At 33.1% G+C, this 13,602-nt stretch overlaps 1 protein-coding gene across 27 annotated transcripts in view; it reads right to left on the bottom strand.

Annotated features, from left to right (window-relative positions):
• LOC106878725 (potassium channel subfamily T member 2) overlaps nucleotides 1-13,602 on the bottom strand; it is a 668,752-nt gene that overhangs the window by 45,493 nt on the left and 609,657 nt on the right. The window lies entirely within an intron of this gene.

Genomic DNA, 13,602 nt, shown 5'->3' with positions numbered 1-13,602 from the left:
ACTCTGAAAAATATATCATGCTGTTGTGTTTCTAACTATCTGACATCAGTAAAACATTTTAATGCTAGCATTTCAGTATCAGGTAAAGTTAAATATAAAATTTGTTCAAGGTGACATGTTCCAATACACCTAAAAACAGAAGGTTGAAAATGAACTTCCCAGCCTTACAGTAATGTCCATATGAAGGTATCAACAATGCATCACCATTTGTTTGAGTGTGAAAGAAAGTAAATTAAGAATGTGTATTAATTACAAAATACATTTAAATAATAGGATTAAAACTATCACATTTTCTTATTTAACTCCTTATCTTGAAACCAACATTCACTGATATGCAAGAAACAAACTTTCCCTTCAAATTGCACTCTTTGAATCAATTGAATAATACTTTAATAACCTGCATGCAATATGTGTAAGCAATGATCTTTATTGATCAATAAACTTCTGCTGAGTCTAACATACCAGCAGTTCCATTTTCCTACATTCTATGGAGTCTAGATTGAAGGGAAGTAATGGCATAATCATTTGTGAGAAACACACTCATCTTTACAACAATCAAGCATATATTAAAGAATTAAGAAAATGTGATTATAGCTAGACTGAAAGGAGCCAGTTTATTAATTAATCCACATATATGTATTCATCATGCATCTTCCTTTGATTTCTTGAGAATGGATATTTCAAAGGATGGATTCTAATAAACAAGATTCAATGGATTAGTGCTCCTAAATTGAAAGAAATTGAGAAATATCTGGTATTGATAAACTAGTATTAGAAGTTTATACCAACATTTACAAATGTAGTTGAACCAAAGTTTACAAAAATAGTTGCAACAAAAAGGAATGTCTTTTTACTCATGGAATGCATCGAGACCAGGCCTTTCAGGTAATAAATGAACTTTTTAGAGTATATCCTGTTTGACAACATTCACTACTGAGAGGGGAACAACTTTCAGTGTATTTGTTTCTGAATTGGGAGTAGTAGGTATAATGACTCTAAATGGAAAGCACAGACCACATGTTAGTCATACATTTGAGAATACTTAAGTGATTTGGGGTCAATATTGATCATGAAAGCTATATGGTGATATGATGCGTAAAAAATTGAGATCTTTTCTATCAGGGAAAGTTTCCACTTTGAAAATACATTTATAACTAACGTTTTTAAAGGTTTGATATTTCCACTCTGAAAATGTTTTCATAATTAACTTTTTTTTAAAGCTTGATATATGAATTTCTCAGTAAATTACCAGAAGAGCTATCATATCATAATATGACTTCAAACTTGTTTACACGCCTAGTAAAACTATCAGTCACATTGATGCTCTTAGCAGATTGAAATGAGATTCAGATCAGTCTGATACAATCACTGTCCTTGGTAGCGAGAGCATCACTGGCATTGTTTGTATTTGCTTATCATTTTATGTCTGTTTTATGCATTACAACCTGACATTGGTAATGATGAAATAATTTTTGCTGGGGGCAAGGAAGTTGAAGATATAAAAGATCATTTTAAAGAATTCACACTTAATGCTTGTTTACAAAATCACAACGCTGTACAGAATGACAATTTACCAGATTGTGGAGAATACTCCTATCTTTAATAATCGCTACAAATTTTGGCACAAGGCCAACAATTTTAGGAGAGGGGTAAGTCAGTTAATTTGACCCCAGTGCATGATTGGTACTTATTTTATCAACCCCAAAAGGATGAAATGCAAAACTGACCTTGGCAGAATTTGAATTCAGAATGTAAAAATGGATGGAATGCTACTAAGAATTTGTCTAGCATTCTAATGATTCTGCCAGCTTATTTCATTCTTCTCTTTAATAAAACAGGCTAAGTCATAATACACACATAAATGTTCAATCAAAATTAAAAAATAAAACAAAAAACCCAAAGATTGATCCTGGTAGAAACCTTAAAGAATTTGTTAGATCTTGTGATGTGTGCTTAAATTAAATTTAAAGACACCCTTTGTACTGATAAATGGCCCAAATCAGAGATCAGGGAAAGGAGGTTACACATGGAATGGGAATAGATAGAGCATATTGGGAAAATTTTGTTCATAGTTGACTTTATGTATTCAAGAAGAAGCTTTGAAAATGTAAGGTACGGCTAATTTGCTATTTTTCTTAGATCTTGTGTTTCAACGACAGTGGTATTAGATAATGCACTAGAATTGATTCAGTTAAAGGAACAGTTAAACTTATTTGCAAGAAAATTGATCCTACTTACAGTCAAATATCTAGTGATGCAGCAGAGAAAGCTGTACAAAGAATAAAGTTTGCATTAAAACCTTACAGTGCATCAGTTGATAAAGTTAATGAGTATTTGTTAAAGTTTCGTTTTAATTCATTGTGCATCTCCAGTTGAGAAACTACTTAGTAGACAATTAAGAGTAGTAGTAAACTATTTTTAAAAGGTTGAACGACTGGTTAATTGCAAGAACAGTATAATGAAATTTCCTGTAGATGTGTGTCATTTGACTACAGACCAAACTAAATGAGAAGATGAGAATTTTCTGTGAGTGTCAGTTGAATAAATTGCTTCTAAATACATTCCCTAACTACATCAGTTAATCATGATTTTAGTTTTGACCATTGGAGAAAAATAGCAAACATCATGAAGTTTAATGTCAGCTAATAATTTATGATTATTAAAAAAAATACCAAATTGAAGTAAATGATATTAACAGGTTAATATCACCCATTTTTCCATCTCTTATAAAAATGCCCCTTGATTAAGTGATTCTCTGAATCCATTTCCAACAATTCAACATTAACAATTCCCCTAACTATCACTGCAGCTCATATTCAATCTCTAATTCCTTCCATGTGTCTAACACTTTACCTCATGCTGAACTACAATGAGGCTTTAACTAAACCTCATAGTAGTTAATGGGTAATACAAAACCTCCAACATAAGAACTGCAGAATCCCAAAAGGATATTTAGAAATTACAAAGATATAATGACAAATATGATTCATTATTTGTGGTTAGAGTAATGTTACATTTGTAGTATTCCATATAATTGCTTATGTAGATCTCTGCTCAGTAATTTGTATATATGTGTGTGCAGAAAATGAATGGCAAGAATAATACATGCTTGGTGAGAATGAAGAGCAGTTTTAATATGCCATTTGGATAATGTTGCATTTACAACAGATACCTGAGGACATGAACTTACCCCTGATATTAGATTACCTACACTATTTTCTATTACTCAGCTACCCAACAATAGTTACTATGCTGATTACTCTTTTATTTAGAAAGAAAAGATATTATCCTCAAATGACTGATGTAGCAGTATCATTGCCAATTACAAGAACAAAATACTTGCACTGGAGAAAGGTCATTATTGAAGCCTTAAATTGATGGACCAAGTCATGAAAGTAGACAAGTATGTCACTGAGAAGTTAGTGCATTACAAAGTTGGTTTGGATAGAATTCAGTTTTAGTTCGGACCAAAATCTATATTTTTAATTATACTAGTTCAAAAGTGATCCCAGCTAAACCTCTTAGACCTCTATCTTGCATTTATCAGTTTGGATAGAGCTTTGAAAACTCTTCTGAACTCAGGTAAGTATTGATCAAATTGGGTGTAGATGAATGCCTTCTACAAGCTGTTTGAGACTAGTAGGAAGGTACTGTGGAAAAGGTTAGGATTAGTAGAAAACTCAGAATGAATTTAATGTACAAGAACATCCAGCAGAAATTTTCACAGATCCTCTTCTTATTCTTTATAGGACGTGGAGTAATAGCATAAGTGTTCAGAACAAGTTGTCCTTGGGAATTTTTGTGCACTGATAACCTGGTACACATTATAGAAATGCACAAATGTTAGAAAGGAGTTTGACAATAAAGAATTTTTCTCAGTTGTATGAAGTGTATGTAAGAAGTGTGGCCTTGCAATGTCTTAGATGCTCAGCTATAGAAAATCTGTGAAGGTTAAAGAAAAATATGTAATGAAAAAAAGAGCACAAGCAAGTTAAGAAGGTGTTGGGGAATTAAATCACCAACTGATGTATGTGAAAAAGATGACTGCACTACTGGTATAGATATGATATGAACATGAATGATAAATGATGAGTCAAAAAAGTGTCATGTATTAACTGTGGAAGGTATCATTGACAGAGAAAAATTAAGGAAGATATGAGAAGAAGCAGCAAAACTAGGATGTTAGGTTCTCTCAGATATGACAAAAGATCATGAAAAGTGATGGTATGCCATACTGCAGATCTCATCAATCTATATTATCATGGAAAACTGGCTGTGTAAAAACAATGACAACCTACCAGTGATGATAATGAATTTGATTGACGCATCTGATCCCTTTTATATTCAGTTTTTCTCTCAGTTTATATTTCTTTGTCTACTATATAGTCATCAGAGTATACTTGCCTCATTTCTGTACAATATTTATCAGATTAGTTTAAATTTTCTGATTTGCTAAAAATATCAAGCAGTGTTGCTTAATGTTATGTCATAGTTCTATATTTTCAGGTATCACTAGCTTTGAACAATCCAACATACATTATTGCTATAGGTTAAGTAAACAAGCTTTCACACTTTTGTTATTTTGTAGTTAATCAAAATTTCATTTCACAAACTGATAATATTGACATTAAAATCAATAAAGTCAAATCAAAGAATGATTTATTCTTTACTTTCAGTTCACATCAAGCTACAGCACTAAAAAAATATTGCTGTTGTTTAACTCTAGGTCAGCTTTAATGGAGTAGACCTATGATCAAATGCATTCTAGCAGTGACAATCCCATTTTCTTCCATATATTGTATATTTAAGGACCACATTATCCAACATGCTTTTTCTTTCTAATGTCTGAATTGAGGGAAATTTGACTGCAATTTCTAACATATAGAACAAGTGTGTAGGGGTTCTCTTAAAGTCTCAAATCAATAAATTGTATTTTTAATTCTGGTAGCTTATATATAAGAAAGCACTCTCTATAGAAATAAAGCAAAGAGATACAAAGGAAAAGGCACCAACAAAAAGTACTATAATAATTAATAGTAACTACATATTTACACTTTCTACACACTTGTACAAATGCAAACAATAATTCTCAAAAAATAAAATACCTTCAGTAGAGTTGCTTTGTCAAATCTAGCATATACATAATCCAATATAGCCATTAAAAATAGATATGAATACAAATATTATTATAATAATAATAATAATAATAATAATAATAATAATAATAATAATAATAACAACAACAACAACAACAATGATAATTTGTTCTACTATAAGGACAAGGCCTGAAATCTTGGGGTAGGGAGCTAGTTGATTACATTGACCACAGTGTTCAACTAATACTTGTTTCATCAAATCCTGAAAGGATGAAAGGTAAAGTTGAGTATGGCAGAATTTGAACTTAAGACATAAAGACAGATGAAAATCCACTAAGCATTTTGTCTAATGTGCTCATGATTCTGCCCACTAGCTACATTAATGATAATACTCTTTTCTACTATAGGCACAAGGCCTGAAATTGTGGGGGAGAGCCACCAAGCATTTCGCCCAGTGTGCTAATGATTCTGCCAGCTCACTATCTTAAATAATAATAACAACAATTGTTTCTAATATTGGCACAAGGGCAAAAATTTTAAGAGAAGGGCTTAATCAATGCCACTGACCCCATTACTATATTTCATTAACCCCCAAATGATGAAAGACAAAATTGACCAAATAAGATGTGGATATGTAACATACGAGATCTGATCAAAAAGTACTGGGACTGTTGCTATGGTAATGGAGCTAAAGCACACAGAGTGAAGCTACTTGGTGTAGATTGACCTTGAACTGTGTCATGTATGCATACTAAGTTATAATATTCTCACTCATTTCTGTTGTTTATAGCAGTGCTTGGAAGTAAAGTGTATAGAGTGTGGTCATCTCATCACATGACAGAGGTTCTGTTAGTGACCAGAGAAATTATGAGGCAGAAAAAATATATGTGCGTGCGCATGCATGCAAGAGTGTGTGTGTGTGTGTGTGTGTGTGCGCACATACGCATGTCTGTTTGTTTGATGGTTATTATGGCCAAGAATCTTTCCAAAAAAGTCAAGTCCCACTTGGAAGAACAAGATTTCAAGACGTGAAGGAAATCCAAGAGAATGCAACAAGGCACCTGTTCACTATCCCCAAAATGGAATTCCAGGAATACTTCCATCAATAGAAATGATGCTGGATAAAGTATGTGGCTTCAGAAGAGGAACTATTTTGAAGGAAATTAAATAATGAATTGACAGGTGTTGTAGTTTACCACTTACATAGCATCAGTCCTGATACTTTTTGATCAAAGCTCATAAGGATCCAGACAAAACACTGCAAAGCATTTTGTTTGATGCTTGAGCGATTCTGTCTGTGGATGTTGGTGCTGATTATAATAATAATAGTTTCTAATCTAGGTACAAGGCCAATAAGTTTGAGAGAAGTTGGTTAGTTGATTCCATCAACCATCGTACTTAACTGGTAGTACATTTTAATAAACTCAAAGGATGAAATGCAGGATTTGAACTCAAAACATTATCATCATCATACTATTATTAATAATAATCCTCTTTATTAAAGGAACAATTCCTGAAATTTTGGGAGAGGATACAAGTTGAATGTATTGAGCCCAGTGCTTGACTGACCCCAAAAGGATAAATGCAAAGCTAATTTCAGCAGCATTTGAACTTAGAATGTAAAGCTGGAAAAGATGCTACTATTCATTTTGTCCAACATGGTAAAGATTCTGACAGCTTGCTGCCTAAATAATAATAACAATAAGTGAGGTCGTAAGGTTTGTCTCAATTTACACTGGTGATGTAAAAAAATATAGATTTACCATTTCAGACAAGTGATATAATCATGTATCAAAAGATGAAAAAAAGGCTATAAATGAACTTGGTAAGCCAAAAAATTCTGGAGATTTCAGAAATCCAGACAGAATGACTCAACACTGTAGACCAGATATCAATATACATAATCAGTTATCATCCGAGTTAAAATCTATCATTCTGGTTGGATATCAAGCTTGTTTTCTTAGAAAGGTACTTTCTGCCTGAAGCCTTTTCCTAAAGCTTGACAGTTAATATGAAGAAAGGAGGAAAAAAACAATATCTTATAACCACACAGTAAAATATTGTTATATACTACTGCAACAAATAATAAAATCAAAAAAATGTACTCTTTAAAGGCTATATTCAAAACTTGTAATGCTCTGGAAGAGAAAACAGAAAAATATGGAAGAAAGGAAGTCAAACTTTGAAAGAAAGCAGCATTATTTAGTGTTTTTCATAAAGACAGAAGTGGTTAGGAGATGACAAGTATAGCTAACTCTAGTTACAGAAAAGAATATAGATGAAAGATCAAAGGAATGATTTTAGCAATGCATGAACAAGCCCTAAGGGCAAAATGAACCAAAATCATGGTAGATCAGCCAGATTGGTCATCTAGTTACAAAATGTACAGCAACCTACATGTAAATAATGCTTACATTGAACTAGAATGTCCAAAGTTAACTCAGATTGAATGAAATAAGTATAGGTATCATAAGATTGTTGTAGTAATTCACTAGAATTCCTGCAAGAGATTCAGTTTTGCATGAATGCAAAAGAGCTTTGACCATTTTGTAGGAATAGAAATTGAAGTCTTTAAAAACGATGTCATGAGGAGGTTATGGGGCTTACCTATACTAAACGAATGGAGAACAGAATGCAAGTTGGGTATTGTAGTCATTGATAAGGAGAAACTATGTATCGTAATTGATGTGGCATGTCTGTTAAATACCATAGTAAAGAAAAAGGAGAATGGAATACTATGAAATATTCAATACTGGAACAAAGAAGTTTAACAGGGTCATGATCCAATCAATTAATCTTGGAAAACTAGACCTTAATCTAATAGTGGGTGTATTGCAGGAAACCTTTTTACCAGTTCTGTTAAAAATCATCCAAATAAGCTTTGATACAAAGTAAGAAAAGATATGAAGAGTGGAAAAACACTTTTATATACATAGTATGAAAGTGCTCCTCATCCAAGACAGTGAGTTGTGGTTTGATAGGAAGCAAAATTAAACTGGTTACAACACTAATACTGTGTAACAAAATAATAAATAATATACTGTTGATATATATACTTTGATGTACTACATCATAGATCATCTATACTATAAATTGCAGTGTTCTTGATTGCTTGATTGATTGAGTGTCAGCAGATTCACTTGAGAATGGTGCAGTGGAATCGCATGAAATTCAGCACAGAGTGGCAGGATGGTATGCTCATGTTCAGGAGATTTTTATTGCACTCCAACTCCCATGGTTACAGAGATAATCGATTATTACTTTTTAAGATAGGAATATCCCATTCAAAGTGGGGAGGGGCGATTTTGTTGCCTTTCCCATGCGCAAAATTTTACGAAAAACCAGCACAATAAAGATTATTTTTTTCCAAGTAATGTGGCTGGGTTTGTTTTTCGAAAATTTTAATCAGAGGCACAGAAAAAAAAATAATTTCAATTTTTTATGCATTAAAAAAAAAAAGCTATAGCTTATGCTCTTTCTAATTACTATGTTTTTTTAAACTTCAGTTACAAATGTCTTCAAACGTCGACATTCAAACAGCTTTTCCATATTGAGACAAATGAACTCTGCACAATTGTATCCATCCGGGAACGCGTTTTCAATAATTGAAATTCACAATTCTAATCAGTGTACATGAATGTCCAACCTATGATTGATCTTGAACAGTTTCGATTAACATTCTTGTGTCACCAATACAACAACCGCACTACCATATATTTTTCTTTTAAGTTGAGGTTATACCACAAATAAGGTTCCATGACTACATGGGGCTATGGGTAAACACGTGAAGTTAGTTTTACAATATCGACAAGCAAAATCCTTAGCATCGTATTGTTTTTGGGTTGTTCTTACTTTTTTTGTTTTTTTTATTTTTAGTTCTTTTTATTATTCAAAATATACATAGGAAATAGCCTTTAACCAAATCCACCACACTGCCCGAGTGAAACTGGGAAAAACAGCTAGTTGTTAATAAGTTGAAGGCGGTTGTATATAAAATTTACTGTGCTGGAAGTAACTATATACACCTTTTTTAAAAACCATCTAATGTCATATAACCATAATTTCCAATAACTATATTTTAGATATGCACAAGGCTATATGTTTATACTAGAGAAGTGTAGTCAGTGAAATCATATTTGGTACAGGCATGAATGTATGTACTTATGCATGTACATACATACGTATGTGTGTGTGTATATGATACAAGGTGTAGTCAAAAAGTATCCAACTTTTGGCAAAAAACAAGTAATATTAAAAATCTCACCATTTTGATCTAGTTTTCTTGAAAGTGTTAACCTTGGGAGTCTACACACTTCTACCAGTATTCCTGCCACCACTGAAATCATTTCTAGAAATAACTTTTTGAGATGCTGTGGAGCTGTGCTGTTGAATTTTGCTCAATTTCCTCTGTTAACTCAAATCTTTTTCCCTTTGGGTGTTTTTTTGAGCTTTGGGAATAGCCAAAAGTCACATGGAGCCAAGTCTGGGGAGTAGGAAGCTTGACAAACAAGTGGTGTGTTTTGCTCGACAAGGAATGCTTTGATGACATGGGTGGAGATGCTAGTTGTCATGGTGGAGTTGCTAGTTTTTTGCGGCCCACAGGTCAGGTTGTTTTTGCCATGCAACTTCACGAAAGTGACAAAGAACCTTTGCAATCATTTCGTCATTTCTGTTAGTTGATGGTCTGCTACAACGTGGTACACTATCTACTGAGGTGTGGCCATCTTTGAATCGGTTGTACCACTCTTTTATTTGTGCTTTTCCCGTAGCATCATCTCCAAAGGCCTTCTGAGTCTTCTCGATAGTCTGGGCTTGTGCATCACCAAGTTTTAGGCAGATTTTGATACAGTATCTTTGCTCAATGCACTTGGTCATCTCGACTCAAACAGAAAAATCACACAGCACACTCTTCACATCTGTACTCAATGTGTCACTGCAGGCAACTGGTGCAACCTACAGACAAAAATTTTTGCACATGCTCAGGAAGGATGCAACCATCTAATACCCATGCAGATTTTGTTTACACATTATTATTTTGTGCAAAAAAAAAAAAAATCAAGGCTGGATACTTTTTGACTACATCTCATATGTATATGCACATATGTATGTACATATATATATAAGTATATATGTGAGTGTCATTACACACAGACACACACACCACTATAATCAATGTTCAAATTCAAATAAATGCATGAAATGTGGCTTGTTTTTATGGCAAAAACTGTTTTTGCTATAAGGATTACAAATAAATCTGTATAAAATTGTGTGAAATGCTCTGAGAAATAAAACCTTGAGTATTCAATATATTCAAATAGAAAATTTACTTTAGTGTCCTTTAAATGCCCAATTAAGAAATCAATATTTGATTTATAATGTGCATTAATATATGGAAGAAATAAAACTCAAGTTTATGCAATCTTGTTTTATAAATGAGAACAAAGTTGGTTAATTTATGTTTCTAGCTATATAATAAATGAGAATCACATACTTATCTGTGATGACTAAAATGATTTCATTGAAGATATATTTTATTTCATCAGTTGTATCGAGAAACTGCACCAAAGATCACTATTTATAAGTTGAAAGCAGTTTCACATAAAGTTTCCTAATTTGAAAACAGTCTAATGTCATGCAATTATAATTTTCAGTAACAGTACTTTAGATTGGTACATAGCTATGTATCTGTACTGTTGGGATGAGTTAAAGAAATCATACCTAGTATATGACCAGTTCTTACCAGGCTTAAAGAGTGAAAAAGTTTTTGGATCCAGTAAATTTTGTATTCAGAATATAGAGAAATGAAACTCCATACTAAGATATTTAAACTAGCAGTATCATTTCTGCTTCCTCACTCATCATCATCATTTCATCATTATAATCAATGTCTATGTTCCAAGCCTGCCTGGGTAAGATAGTTTGACATGATTTTGTTGGTCTAAGGACTGCACTATGTTTCGGTGTTACCTTTGGCATGATTTCTGTAGTTGGATGCAATTCCTAGTGCCAACAACTTTACAGTATGTACAAGGTGCTCTTTTGTGGTTCCAGCACTAGTGAGGTTGCCATGTAGCTTGTAAGACTGTGATCTTCTTTGAGTGAGAAGGGATATGGTATCGAGGGAAGTGGCTTTATGTTAGGAGATGAAAGGTATAAGAAAAAAATATATATATATTCACATATACAAGTGCATATAGATATTGTATAGTTATTTGTATACATATGTGCATGTGTGTGTGTGTGTTTGTGCATGCATTCCTAGATACATATGCATGTGTGTATATATCATCATCATCATTTAATGTCTACTTTTCCATGCTTGCATGCATCAGATGGAATTTGTTGAGGTAGATTTTCCAGACGGATACCCTTCCTGTCACCAACTCTTATTTGTTTCCAGGTAAGGTAATATTTCTCATGGCCAGGCATGTTTTTCAGTGGAAGACGTGGACAACATCACTTGTATGATGGTGATGCTCACTTACATCCATCACAGGAGGTTTGGACAATGGTACATACGCATACGTATACATATAAAAGAGAACCCCCTTCCATTATCCCTGTTCATCTCCTACTATTCCCACTGTTATAAATTGCTGTCTTCATCCCTGATACTGTGCATCTCTCACCCTACATAATTCACATCATCTGCACTGCCTCCTATTATCTCCCTGACCCACTCATACTTCCTCTGCCTTCTCCTCCAATTGACATTCACAATTGACCATGTTTCCACCTGTGTTCACCACTCACTGTATTCTCTTGTCTCTATCTCTATCATCCATCTGCTACTTTTCTTCCACACTCTTGTGAACCTACACACTTACCCACCCACATTGCCCAATCTCCTGTACAACTTCTCTAATACTGACTTTTGTATAGCTTGAAGGTACATGCTGACACATTTCCACAATCATCCTTTCACTTTACCAACTGGGGCAACCATGTATCTCTCCTATAGCAAACCACAAGTTTCTGTTCCTCTATCAAACTTTAAATGCTTATAACCTGGCATAAAGCCACCTCCCTCAATACTACATCCCCTCAGATGAAGGGTCTTTCCTCGTAGGTGTTAGTGCCACATAAAAAGCACCCAACACTCTATGTAAAGGATTACATTAGAAAGAGTATCCAGCTGTAGAAAACATGTCAAGGCATATATATATATATAAATATATTTCCCTCTATGTAACCATCTCACATTGTCTCTGGTGAAGTAATATCCCTAATATCTCAGAAACGGTTGTAAGACTAAATTTCTCTTTATAAATGTCTTGAAAATTCCACACAGCCTTGGCTTTGATGTCTCATTTTATTTAACATATACATGCTCATACTAGACCCCCATTAGACTCCTCACTTGTATTATTATCGAACCGAGAGTTTAACTACGGTCCTTCCATAGCCTTACCTGCCACCTTGGGTCTACCTCTCATATATATATATATATATATATATATATATATATATATATATATATATAAAAGTCAGTAAATGGTGGGGGGTTGTGTTAGCCGCACATGGAGAAATAATAGGAAAATGAATAATAATAATAAGGCAGAATGCTAAACTGAAAGCATATTTTAATATAGATGTGTATAAGGAGGATTACAAAGGATTTCTAACTGGCTTTCATTGCATGGCAAATTTTCAAGAAGAGGGAAAATGAAAATGTTTTTTGCAAAGAAATAAAAAATAATATATAAAAAAATAAATATACCAATACATTATATTGTCTTTGAGCTTTTAAAGTTCAATGGTAATCCATGTAGATAATTGTTAGAAAAGTTAGGATGCATGGAATTAAAAGTTGTGTTTAGAAAAAAGGTGCTAAAAGTTTATGTGTTAAGTAGGAAGTGTGGTGGCAAAACAGGAAGTGTGTGTAAGGGAAGAGTTTTAACCTAGAGAATTATCTTCCCTTACACACACTTCCTGTTTTGACACCACACTTCCTACTTAACACAAACTTCTAGCCTTTTTTTTGTAAACACAACTTTTAATTCCATGCATCCTAACTTTTCTAACAATTATCTACATGGATTACCATTGAACTTTAAAAGCTCAAAGACAATATAATGTATTGGTATATATATTTTTTTATATATTATTTTTTAATTTTTTTGCAAAAAACATTTTCATTCTCCCTTTTCTTGAAAATTTGCTGTGCAAGGAAAGCCGGTTAGAAATCCTTTTGAAACCCTTTGTAATCCTCCTTATACACATCTATATTAAAATATGCTTTCAGTTTAGCATTCTGCCTTATTATTATTTTTTATTTTCCTATACATATATATATATATATATATATATATATATATAATTATATGTATGCTCATATATATTTTTTTAATTTGTTAGTTAACAAGGTTTCATGAGAAGAGATCTTCACAATTGTTCAAGCTTGCCACATAGAAGTGTTGGTACTCGTTTCCACTTTGGATGAAAATATTCTCATCGAAAAATGGTGACAAGTACCAAAATTGTGAAGATCTGTTCATATGAAAGC

This window comes from Octopus bimaculoides, chromosome 1 (assembly GCF_046866305.1).
Source record: "Octopus bimaculoides isolate indiv1 chromosome 1, ASM4686630v1, whole genome shotgun sequence".
NCBI classification, from domain to species: Eukaryota; Metazoa; Mollusca; class Cephalopoda; order Octopoda; family Octopodidae; genus Octopus; species Octopus bimaculoides.
This window is presented reverse-complemented; position numbering and strand designations above follow the sequence as displayed.